The following is a 12,867-nucleotide window of genomic DNA, read 5'->3' as shown; positions in this document are numbered from 1 at the left end:
ACTCTGTTGATATACATGTCCAATAAGCCCACAGTTCTCTGCAGGAACCATGGCCAATAACAAGTGGCAAACCCACCTAAATCTGCCTATAGCCAAGCACTGATTTGTACATTACCGCTCCAAACTTCACAAGTGGATTTTGCTCAATGTACAAGGGTGAAGAATCTCACCTCCTAGTGCAAAATTTTAATTTATGTTCAGTTAAGGAACAAAAGTGAGGGAGGAGGCCTTTGTTTGCAGTATAAATGGCTTCCCTGCTGGTACATAAAAGCTGGAGCAGATCCCACCATACTTCTGTCTTTCGGGGAAAGAGAAATGAATCATGGACCTGCATTCTGTCAACAACATCGAGGGCAATCCATTGAAGTGAACGGAGCTGCTCCACTGCAAGAGTGACAGGACTGCCCCCTTTGTCCCGATTCCATCTGGGGACTGATGTAACCATTCCACATGATGAATGTAGCTATTCTGGAGTGCCAGTTGTATTACTGACTTAATGGCTCTGCGCATAACAGAGAGGTGTGTATGTGTTATCATTCGCCACAGCCTATCAAAGACTTCAAGGCTGCCTCTTCTATGAACAACCATGTTTTTGAAGAGCTCTGAGCTTTTATAAACAACCTGCTTTCCAATTGGACAAAAGGGTTATTTATTTTGCCAATGAATAAAAATGCAGGGGCCCCAACCAACCTGATTGACTGGCCCGCTTCTTGCTTTGGGATAATAATGAGTGCGTGATTGCAGTTCAGCCCTTCTGAAAGGACATGTGGCGGCTGACAGGAATCGTAACTGAGTTTATCGATACTGGCGCTCACACAACGAAAATCAAATTAATGCAGAACAATGGGGCAGTGCAAATGGAGCCAGCTGTCGCCATCGCATTGAATTGCGTTGCAATTTGTCCAAGGGGAAATTGGACACACAGCCATTATGATGCAGACAGCCTATTTTAGGAGAAGGCTGGAAATGACTCCAAGGGGACAGGGAAACGGTGGCTGCGTGTGATGTTTATGGTGTGTTTCAGAGACAGCCAAATCTGCCGGAAGATTGTGCACCAAAATCTGCTGCTGCATTTCTGAAATAAAAGGTGCCAGGGATTTACGAAAGATCTACCCACCCAGCCACACACTCCCGTGAAATATAGGGATAACACTGACCACACTACCCTGTACACACCCAATCTCGTCTGATCTCAGAAGCTAAGCAGGGTCAGGCTTGGTTAGTACTTGGATGGGAGACCGCCTGGGAATACTGGGTGCCGTAGGCGTAGAGGACGGCAATGGCAAACCACCTCTGAATACCTTTTATCATTAAAACCCTATGAATATATCTAAAAAAGTTTCATAGGGTCGCCATAAGTTGTAACTGACTTGAAGGCATATAACAACTGACCTATCTTACAAGGTTGTTGTGACATTTCCGACAAGTCAATATACATCAATTTGCCTTGAAAGCAAAGTGCTGAGAGCTAGAATGGTGCCCAGGGGCCAAATGTGACCCTCCAGGTGTCTCCGACTGGCCCTCAGAGAGCTCCTGAGGCTACACCTCTCATTGGCATTGCTTTGTACCCCAAGTGTTTTTTGCTTGGCTTGGAATTGTGTCCCTGGACTCTAGTAATGCTTCTTGCTTGACTGGATGGAGGACAGAGAGAGTGTGCAGAAACTAGCCTATCACACAAAGGCAAATTGTACATGTTTTGCCCTGCCTTCTTTTACCTCTGGCCCCACCCACCACTGGCATGCGGCCCTCAGAAGGTTGCCCAGAAGGGAACGTGGCCCATAGGATGACAACGTTTCCCCACCCCTGCTGCAGTGGTTAATATATCAGACTAGCCCCAGGGAGACCTGGGTTCAAATTTCTGCTGTGCCATGAAGTTCTCTGGATGACCCTGAGGCCAGTCACTATCTCTCAGCCTGACCTACCTTACAAGGCTGTTGTATGCATAAAACGTCTATTATGACAGGTGGGGCACGCATGGGAAATGGGCTGGCATTTTGCAGGCCTCCAGGAGCTCTCCATTTGCTGCGCCTCTCTGGGAGTGTCCTGAGGGAGGGCAGATTTTGCATGATCTGCAACGTTTCCCCCAACAACAGCACTTTGGTTTTCCCTGTAGGAGGGAATGGAAGCCACCAAGGAAAACAGGAGGAAAGCAAAGAAGTCGAGACCATTGGAGTGGGACCAACCAATTTATGGCCAGAGCCCACCATCACAGTCTTAAGAGCATAAGAAGAGCCCAGCTGCTGGATTATCATAGAATCATAGAATAGTAGAGTTGGAAGCCATCAAGTCCAACCCCCTGCTCAATGCAGTTGCAATTAGGCCAGTGGTCCATCGGAGTCCAGCATCCTGTTCTCACAGTGACCAACCAGATGCTCCAACGGGAAGCCCGCAAGCAGGACCTGAGCGCAAGAGCACGCTCCCCTCCTGCAATCCCAGCAACAGTGGAGGCAGAACATAGTCATCGAGGTTAGTAGCCATTGACAAGCTTCACCCAGTGGAGGCTGGTCCATAAGGGCAAATGGTGCTCTGCCCCACCAACTTCAGTCTGCCTTCTTACTTACAACCAATCAGGGGGGCAGTGCCACCTGTCACTGGCTCTGGCTCCACCTACTGTTGGTCTCCCTGCCTTCCGCCCCACCAGTCCCAATGGGCACCAGCCATCACTGCCTTCATCCACCTGGCGCCTTCCGGATGTTTTCACCAATATGGAGAGCAACAGGTTGGCAAGGGCTAGCCTACCAGATGCTGGGTTCTTGCACGTGCTTTGCATTCATGAAGGTTCTAGGATCAGGCCCTGGCATCTCCGGTCTGATGTAGAAAGCAAGAGGAAAGGACTCTGCTAGAGAGCTGCTATTAGGCTGAGCTAAATGGACAAATAATCTGACCTGATATAAGATGATTTCCTTGTAATAAAAAAACATTGGTTAGTTGATCATATATTCAGGATCCCACAACACAGATTAGCCATGCCTCAACAGTTCTTAAAAATGCATCATTCCTCTGGAAATTTTAAAACACATTTGTGTGTTACATCCATGCACACTGAATAAACTATGCACTATACCCTTAAGTGAGAGTCAGTGTGGTGTAGTGGTTGTTGGACTATGACCTGGGAGGCCAGGGTTCGAATCCCCACAAAGTCATGAAGCTCACTGGGTGACCTTGGGCCAGTCACTGCCTCTCAGACTCAGAGGGAGGCAATGGTAAACCCCCTCTGAATACCGCTTACCATGAAAACCCTCTTCATAGGGTCGCCATAAGTCGGAATTGACTTGAAGGCCGTCCATTTCCATTTATACCCTTAAGCAGAGCTCTTCCTCCAAGACTCCTCCCTTCCCTTCGACCAGGACTGGGGAATTTGTGGCACTTCAGATGTTTTTGGACTCTAGCCTTAAACTAAGTGAATCCCTTTCTTCAAGCTCACAATTAATGCACTGCCAGGGAGCTGTATGTAAGGCTCATAAACAACTCTGTTACTTACACCAGCAACAAATGAGCAGTCATGATTCAGACAGACACACAGTGTGGATTGTCGAGGGGTGGAAGAAATAGACCACACAAAGTCATTACATCCCACTGGTTCTCAAGTTAGCACATTAGATGAGGCATCTGGATTCTTAAGGTACACATTTTTTTCTTCTCAAAACCCAGGACTCACTTGTTGCCTCTGAGTCCGAGACTGCAAATTCCCCCAATGATGAATGCCTGAGATAGCTGCACCACTCAAGCACTTGGCTTCTGATTTGCCCAGAATCCTGCTCAAGGGCTTATTTAGCATAATGACTATTCCAGCCCTGCCAACCAACCACTATTATTAAGACAGGTCATGAAAAGCACAAAATAAATTCCACATTTACAGGCACTCGCAGAGAAAGGGTAGTCTCCTCCTGAGTGAAACCATCTGTGCATTTCTAATAAAATGACGAGGAATGAAACACCCAGCCACCCTCCATGGTATACAGATGGTTTTGTGTTAACTATCAGTCATGTCATGGCAAATTCAGAAGTGCAGAGTCCCTTCATGATAGTCACAGCCACACTCCCTCCCTCTCTTTTTCTTTTGCTGATGGGCTGAGAATGAGATCCTTGTTAATGCCTTCCCCCACAACAACAGATGTCCCTAGGAGTCAATCAGCATGACAGGGGAGAGTGTTAACTGCTGAGAAGAGTCTTCTCAGTGGCTGACTCACCTCCTTTCACTCTGATTGGCTCCAATCAGCAGGAAAGAACAAAGAAGCAAGCTAGAAAACTCTTCTCAGTGGCTAGCATATTCCCCTTTCATGCTGAGTGCCTTGTAGGACACTGGAGATATAAGGACCCTCCTGGGACCCTGCTCCCAAAAAAGGAAAGACACCCCCCCCAAGACCCTGGACGACTACACCCCTGGTAACAACCTGTGTGTCTGAAATGCAAACTTTGTTTCCTCTGAAAAATGGCACAGAGAGGAAGGCCAGGTTGGCGATATGCTTTATGTCTCCTGGAGGAGGTGAAATCCAGCACTTTCCACGTTGCACCCATGAATTTCACAGTTCACAAGGAGGACAGAGCAATACACACTGCCACAATGACTTCTTGCAGGGCACAGTTAATGATTACCTTGGTGTTGACAAGTTAACAATCAGGCCTGTTGAGGAAGCTGACAAGGGCTTTTGCATGTGGGTTCCCTCACAGTCCTTGCGCCTGGAGATGGTGCCAAGTTGCCTGCTCTGAATTCAAATGCAGGTTGCTATGGCAATGGGATAACACCCCTCTTATGCTCCAGGGCCCACACAAAAGCAGGCTCTTTGGCTCAGTTGAGCATATTCATCCAAAACATATACACACACCCATACTTTATAAAATACTAAAAACTCTTGGGGGCGGGTAGGAGGAGAAGAGTCCCAGCTGACCACTTTTCACAGAGAAGAACAACAATCAAAGGGTGTGTAAATGATGTCAATGGCAGTGAGAGAAAAGTAGAAAAACATTTATAACACTGATAATGGAGTCTGAGAGCCAAATTAGAGGTTTATTCCCTATTAAGTAGAAAGGTGGGATGGGGGAGGGAATTTAAAGTGCAGGAGAGCTGAACTCTTCCCTCCTCACACTTTCCTGGGTCAGTAGTGTAGTGGCAAATTCAGAAGAGCAGGAGCCCTTTATGATAGTCACAATCACACTCCCTTCTAATACAACCTTCTAAGATTATAGAATAACCTGGCCAGGCTTGAATCCTGCTTTCTGTTCCTCTGTCACTGTCACCATTGTCTGTCCTTTCACACTGTCAGAGATATTGCTTGAATTACTGAATTTAGTGTCTCCTGCTGCTGGCAAACTGCTTGATGATGTAGATGGGATGCTATCATCAGGATTAACTGTCTCTCCTTCTGCAATTACAGAATTCTCACTCTCCACAACTTGGCTTTTTGGTGTGGGAACTAACAAAGACTTGCTTGCAGTTGACACTCACTGGGGCCTGCATAACTGACTCAGACCTTAATAAAGGCTCCACACATACACACACACTCTCTCTGGGGGCTTTTTTTGCTGCTGGGTTAAGACAAAGCCCGTTTTTCCTAAATGAAGGAATTCACACTCTCTAAGCAGGCCACTCATTTTGCACAGGAATTTGTAATCTTTTGAACTTTGCCACCTTCTAGAAGTTAGGGATTTTTTTCACCCTCTTCTCCTGTCTCCATGTCTTGCCCCTTCCTCCTTCCATACATACTTAGAGTATTAGAAAAAGACAGAAATTTTAGCCCATTCAGACAGTTTTTCATAATCATCATGCTGTAAGTTAAGGAACTTCCTTTGCTGAGTTTCCCTTCTTGGGTGCCATACTGAGACTCAGAGTAACTGCATTTGGGCAGAGCGTATGAGTTTTAGGAGGAAACCTTAGCATGGAAGTTCCTGAAGCTAACCTTTGTGTTGGGTGCACCACAGACACACACACACATGCAGATACACACACTCTTAGCCATATTAATTTGCATTTCACCTTATCATGCACGGCACAGATGTGTACATCATTAAAAACTGAAACACCATCTCACACACAAACATACTTTCCCCCACCCTTTAACATATTTTTCTCTCTTTTCTCCCCCCCAACTCCTGGCTTTGGACTGGAACAAAACCACACATCTACCCAGAGCTTGGAAGTAACTCGTTATTTTTAACGAGTTACTTTTAATTCGTTACAATTTTAAATAACGAGTGGGTAATTCCATTACATTTGGCAAGTAATGGAACGAATAGTAATTTCCCTACTTTTCAGCTTCAACTTTAACGTTTCCACGTTAGGTTGGACGTTACTTGGGGGCGGGAACAAGGGGAAGTCAGCTCCTGGCTGTGGTTGGTTAACACAAGACATGTGCCTCACACTGATTGGACCTCTGCGCAGACTGTCTCTTCCCTCGTGATCTGTGTTAGGAGGCACGAGGGAAGAGATGAATAGGCAGGGGGAGCCTGCTAGCGTCTGACTCTGAGAGGAAAAAATGGACACCGGAGGAAAAAGCCAGGGCAAGGACAACAACGGAGGAGAAGGCTGCAGCAGAATGGCGAAGAGCTGTGAGGTGAGTGACGATGATTTGTGTGTGTGTGTGCCCCGGTGTGTGTGTTTTCGGCTGGAGTCTCTGGTTTTTGGGGGGGGGCCTCCGGCTCTCTGGCTACCACCCCTTACTCTCTGGACTCTCCGCTTCAATTAAAAAAAAAAGTTTCTAGGTGGTCTAATTCCCGAGATATACACCAAAACGTAAAACCCCCCCTGCACAACTTTTTTTTAAACAGATCATGCTATAGCTACAACTCCCATCAGCCCAATCCAGTGGCCATGCTGGCTGGGGCTGATGGGAGTTGTAGTTTAAAGTAACTTTTCAAAGCTCTGGCTGCAACCCCGCCCTTTCATGATTGTGAGTAAAGTGCAGACTTGTGTTTGTGTTGTAAATCTCTCTCCCTCCAACCCTATTTTAAAAGAAATTAGGCAGGGTTTATCACAGTTTTTATTATGTAGGAAACTAATACTCATTTTTAAAAAAAATGAATGAAGTTTATTTATTTATTTTTATTTATTTATTATTTGATTTATATCCCTCCCTTCCTCCCAGTAGGAGCCCAGGGCAGCAAACAAAAGCACTAAAAACACTTTAAAAATCATAAAAACAGACTTTAAAATATATTAAAACAAAACATCTTTAAAAACATTTTTAAAAGCTTTAAAAACATTTTTTTAAGAAAAAGTGTAAAAACATATTAAAAAGCAATTTCAACACAGACGCAGACTGGGATAAGCTCTCAACTTAAAGGACTTGTTAAAAGAACAAGTTCCTTATCACTTGAGGCTGCAGTTTTCCCTGGTTGAGTAAGCCCCATTGAATACATTGGGACTTGCTTCTGAGTAAACAAACATAGGATTGCACTATAAATATCTTTACAGGTTATATAAATAAACATATTTGATAGTCATGCTTATATAAATATTTTCATAGAATCATAGAATAGTAGAGTTGGAAGGGGCCTATAAGGCCATCAAGTCCAACCCCCTGCTCAATGCAGGAATCCAAATCAAAGCATTCCCGACAGATGGCTGTCCAGCTGCCTCTTGAATGCCTCCAGTGTCGGAGATCCCACTACCTCTCTAGTAATTAGTTCCATTGTTGTATGGCTCTAACAGTTAGGAAGCTTTTCCTGATGTCCAGTTGAAATCTGGCTTCTTGCAACTTGAGCACATTATTCTGTGTCCTGCACTCTGGGATCATTGAGAAGAGATCCCGGCCCTCCTCTGTGTGGCAACCTTTCAAGTACTTGAAGAGTGCTATCATATCTCCCCTCATTCTTCTCTTCTCCAGGTTAAATATGCCCAGTTCCTTCAGTCTCTCCTCATAGGGCGTTGTTTCCAGTCCCCTGATCATCCTTGTTGCCCTCTTTTGAACCTGTTCCAGTTTGTCTGCATCCTTCTTGAAGTGCAGAAACCAGAACTGGACACAGCACTCAAGATGAGGCCTAACCAGTGCTGAATAGAGGGGAACGAATACTTCACATGATTTGGAAACTATACTTCTGTTAATGCAGCCTGATATAGCATTTGCCTTTTTTGCAGCCACATCACACTGTTGGCTCATATTCAGCTTGTGATCAACAACAATTCCAAGATCCTTCTTGCATGTCGTACTGCTGAGCCAAGTATCCCCCATCTTATAACTGTGCATTTGGTTTCTTTTTCCTATGTGTAGAACTTTTACTTCCACCCAGTTTTGTCATGCTGTGTCCCTATAAGTATCCAATTGCATACTATGGTTGTACAATACTTCCTTTACATTTTAAGTATGCCTTGGGGTAGTCATGGTTCTCCATTGTTTTCATCCTGAGGGGCAGATAGGCTGAGAAATGGTGAGTAGCCCATGGTCACCCACTACACTTTATAGCTTATTTTCATTTTGAAAAATTAATTAAAACAATTTACATGCAGGCAAAATTTATTAAGCGGATTCACACAATATGTGTAAAGCACATCCAACTCGCATTTAAAGCACATGACTTCCCCTAAAGAATTCTGGGAAGTGTCATTTCCCCCTCACAGTTATAGTTCTCACCACTCTTAACAAACTGCAGTTCCCATGATTCTGTGGTGGGATTCATGTGCTTCAAATGGGTGTTGAATGTGCTTTAAAGGAATGGTGTGGATCTGCCCTAGGTATGATGTTCATTCAAGAGTGAATTGAAAAGAACAATTTTAAAAGATACTTCTTACTCTTACTCATTTTTCAGACCTCTTTCTGAAGTAAAGGGTCAAATCTGTAAAAACATTTGGAGCAGCCACATTAAAAGATAAGGGCAGGGTATTCCAGGCAGGGGATTGCCAACCCTGCTTGGATATGGATGTCTTTGCAGAAGAACCCTAGTCAAGGTTTACCAACAGCACAGTCCAAACTATATCTACTTAGAAGTCAGTCCTGTTGAGTTCTATGGGGCTTAATCCCTTAGTAAGTGTGTTTAGAATTGCAGCCTTCAGGAGCCTCTATCTTTACTCCCCAAAGCTCCCATCTAACATCTCCACAACATTAGGCTCCTTTGTCTCTGCTGTGGCCTTCTGGTGACTGCCCTAGCCTGAAGGCACTTAACCCTTCTTGCTGAAAGCAAGTAGGCTAGATTAAATGTTCCCTTCCCAGGCTCATATATATAAAATATAAACAGCATTTTGTCAAAAGTATTTTTGTCTACATTTTATACCTCATCCTTGGTTTTCCAAGCTTGGCATGGAATGCTTCTCATACAGAATTAATTTGAAATGCTGCATATTTATTATCATAATCATCATATTCAAAATAAAATATATATGTACCGCCTTCAAGTTGATTCCAACTTATGGTGACCCTATGAATAGGGTTTTCATGAGGCTGAGAGGCAGTGACTGGCCCAAGGTCACTCAGTGAGCTTCATGGCTATGTGGGGATTTGAACCCTAGTCTCATTTTGTTCTCACAACAACCCTGTGAGATAGTAGGTTAGACTGGTCCAGGCAGGGTTATTTAGTGAGCAAAAATGATGCAAATAGGATCTGTGTTAATTGTGCTATCGACCTGCTTACTTCCACTCTGACTGGGGGATCTTGCAGCATGGGGAAGAGATGGGGGCACATCACAGCTGAAGTTCACCCACATAGGAGCATTATCTCTTGTTTATTACAGAGACGCCTGTTGCAGGTTTTGCTGCTGAGAGCAGCAGTCAGTTAGTGCGGCCACTTGAGTCACAGCTTGTTGATCCTGAGGAGGCAAAACTAGAAAGTGAGGTTCAGAAAGGAGGCCCTGTGCACGAGGAGGAGGAGGGCATGAAGCAGTGCCAGTTGCCCATAGCCACATCTGCAGAACAGCAAGTACCATGGTTTGGCTTTGAGAAAGCTTGTACGTTTGTGAGTCAGAGTGGGAAAAATGTTGTTGTACGATGCAATTACTGCCTTCCAAGGATCAAAAATCTGAGATCAGCTGTTTCCTCCTCATCCAATGTGAAGAAACATTTTGAGGTAAGCCTTTGTCATGCTGGTCCTCAAAGAGTGTCCATTGTCTATTTATGTTTAAATTGTGAAGTTCCTCTTCCATTTTTTCTTGGATTCATGCTTTGTTCTTCTTCCTCAGAGGGCACACCCTGAGAAGCTGAGAGCAATTGAAGAAGCAATAAAGGCAAGGAGACGTGGCCTTCCTGAACCAATGCATGACACCCCTCCTCCCAAAATGCTGAAGCAGCAGCAGACAACCCTTGAGAGGTGGGGATCTGGCAGGGATCTGCTTCTTCTGGCAGCCTGCGTACACCCTCGCTTCAAACTAGATCGGCTGGAATCATGTCAGGCCACCACCCATACCAACAAGTAAGAACATTAGGGAAGCCCTTTGGGTGGATTACTCCAAGGGAAATGTTGTCTCAAGGGAGGCATCAGAGGGCTTAAGGTGGTAGGCAGGGGCTGGGCCTTTTCTTCCTGGGGCTCCTCATCACAACCTTGGGTTGCTGCAGGTAATCCTTAAGGGTCTGCTGTGCTGCCCCATGAGTGTGATGACTTGGTCACCTTCCTACCTTCCATGTCACCATCCACAGGCTCAGGCTGGACCCTGAACCAGGGGACATGACAAGCATCAGGAAATGAAGAGCAGATGATGGTTTCCTAACATATATGTGTTAACATATCCTCTCTCTTTCTTAGATACACAATGGAAGCCTTGTTGAAAGCTGAAATAAAGATGGGTGTACTTAATGAGGACAGTGATCAGTCTTCAGATAAAGACCAGGAAGGAGATGACTTAGAAGATGACTTCTTTAACTTTCTGCCCCAGGGCAAGAAGTCAGCAGTGGACACTGCTGAGGAGGAACTGGTGAGGTACCTGAGGTCTCCCAGCAGGGAAGTGTCATCACTCCATGGCTTTCCACGTGTGCTGCGGTGTTTTTTGAAGCACAACACAGGCATGCCTTCAAGCGCCGCAGTAGAACGCCTGTTCAGTACTGGTGGCAACGTAATGACTGTAAAAAGACAGTCCTTGTCTGACATGCTCTTTGAGCATCTTGTTCTTTTGAGACATAACAGAAACATATTGTAAAAGCATTTCAAGTGTAAAACTTGATTTCAAGAGTTGGGGTATCTTCATTGCTTGGGGGGATGTGAGATTCTGTTATGCCATTATGTTAATCTTATGGATAATTTTTTTTATTCTACTACCCCCTGTGTGTGTGTGTTTATTTTTAATATTGTTTTAGGCTTCTTAGATGTGCAGCAGCCAAGGCCAGCACCTTGTAGGAGTTTTTTTAAAAATGTAACTGAAATGTAATTGTAGTGATTACTTTTGAGAAAAAGTAAAGTAATCAGTTACTTTCAGAGCAATTGCAATTGTAACGGTAATTACTACTTTTTTGGGCCAAGTAATTGTAACTGTAATTTATTACTTTTTAAAAGTAATCTTCCAAGCTCTGCATCTATCCCCTCCTCACTTTTTCTGCTGGATTGAGAATCAGATTCTTGTAAACAAACAAACAAACAGGAGGTCATGTAGCAGAGAGAGAGAGAGAGACCCCTCTTCAGCCCAACATCTCCCCCACCTCCTTTTCAACTTCCCCTCCTCTACCATTGTCCTTTTGTGTCCACCCTCCTCCTCTGCAAACTGTCACTCACTTGTTCTCCATCATTGCTCCATACTCTTCAGTCCTTTCCACACGCACCTTCTCCCACAACATCAGACTTTCCTAACCAATCAGCATGAATGGGGAGTGTGTGTGGCTGACTCACATCCTTTCACTCTGATTGGCTCCAGTCAGCAGGAAATGACAAGCAAGCAATTTGGAAGACTCTTCTCAGTGGCTAAGACACTCTTTCCAAGCCGACTGGTTCACAGGGAGACATAAGGACCCTTCCCTACCGGAGCCAGGCTGCCCCCCCAAATAATGGGGTTTAAGACTCCTCCAAGACACTGAATGACTACACACTTGTTCAGGGCTGGCGCCAGGCATGCTGGGGCCCTGGCACACGCCCATCCGCACGCCTGTCCGTCCCACCTACCTCTCCCTGAAGGGCCCCTCCTTAGGGTGGGTGGGTAACTACCCACCCACCCTAAGAAGGGGCCCTCAGCCAGGGAGGGCTGGCACCAGCCTTGCCCCTGCTTTCCTTGAGCCCCAGAACCACCTTTAAAGCCCATTTTCTCCCTACCTGGCTCCATTACCAGCAGCAACTCATCTCATAAAGAAACGACTTAGAAAGATCTTTCAGGCAAGAAAGTGTAATGAGCCAAAACCTCTGCCCTATCACACTGGGCATTAGCTCCCCCTTGCTCTGTGGAGAACCGACCTTTCTCTAGTCCTGTTAAGAACATTTGTAGGCTAGTTCACACGTTCTAGTGAGCACAGGTGCAAGTGTTTGCATGAAACAGAGTGCACACTCGTTCATAGGTACAGCTCAATCATGATGTACACAGGTACAGACTGTACACGCATTGAACATTACATGTGAATAATTATACAACTATTTATGCCCAACTATTTATGTGCACACATTGTACACTCATTTAATGTAATGTGTGAACATCCTTTTTGTGTTAAATCCATGCATGAGTGGGGACATGTCTGGAGGCAAGCAGGCATCTGGGGTGGGGCTTGTCACTGCTCCCCCTTCATCCACCGACTGAACAAGCAGGCTGCTCTTCTGGATAGGGTTTCTGTCACATTTAACTGTGCTCTTTCACACTCTGCTCTGATCTAGCCAGATACTGTAGCTCTGGGGAGATGGTGAACTTATGAACATAATTGTGATTAACAAAACAGAGGTTTTTATTGTATTAACAAAACAAATATATATATATTAAAAATCTTGGTTAATAAACATAATATGAAATAACTATATTTTTTAAAACATTATTGGTGA

At 44.9% G+C, this 12,867-nt stretch overlaps 1 pseudogene; it reads left to right on the top strand.

Moving 5' to 3' along the window:
• The first annotated feature begins 1,148 nt into the window (after positions 1-1,148).
• On the top strand, positions 1,149-1,267 carry LOC133378582 (5S ribosomal RNA; annotated as a pseudogene).
• Positions 1,268-12,867: the final 11,600 nt, after the last annotated feature.

Source organism: Rhineura floridana, chromosome 2 (genome assembly GCF_030035675.1).
Source record: "Rhineura floridana isolate rRhiFlo1 chromosome 2, rRhiFlo1.hap2, whole genome shotgun sequence".
Lineage (NCBI taxonomy): Eukaryota > Metazoa > Chordata > Lepidosauria > Squamata > Rhineuridae > Rhineura > Rhineura floridana.
This window is presented reverse-complemented; position numbering and strand designations above follow the sequence as displayed.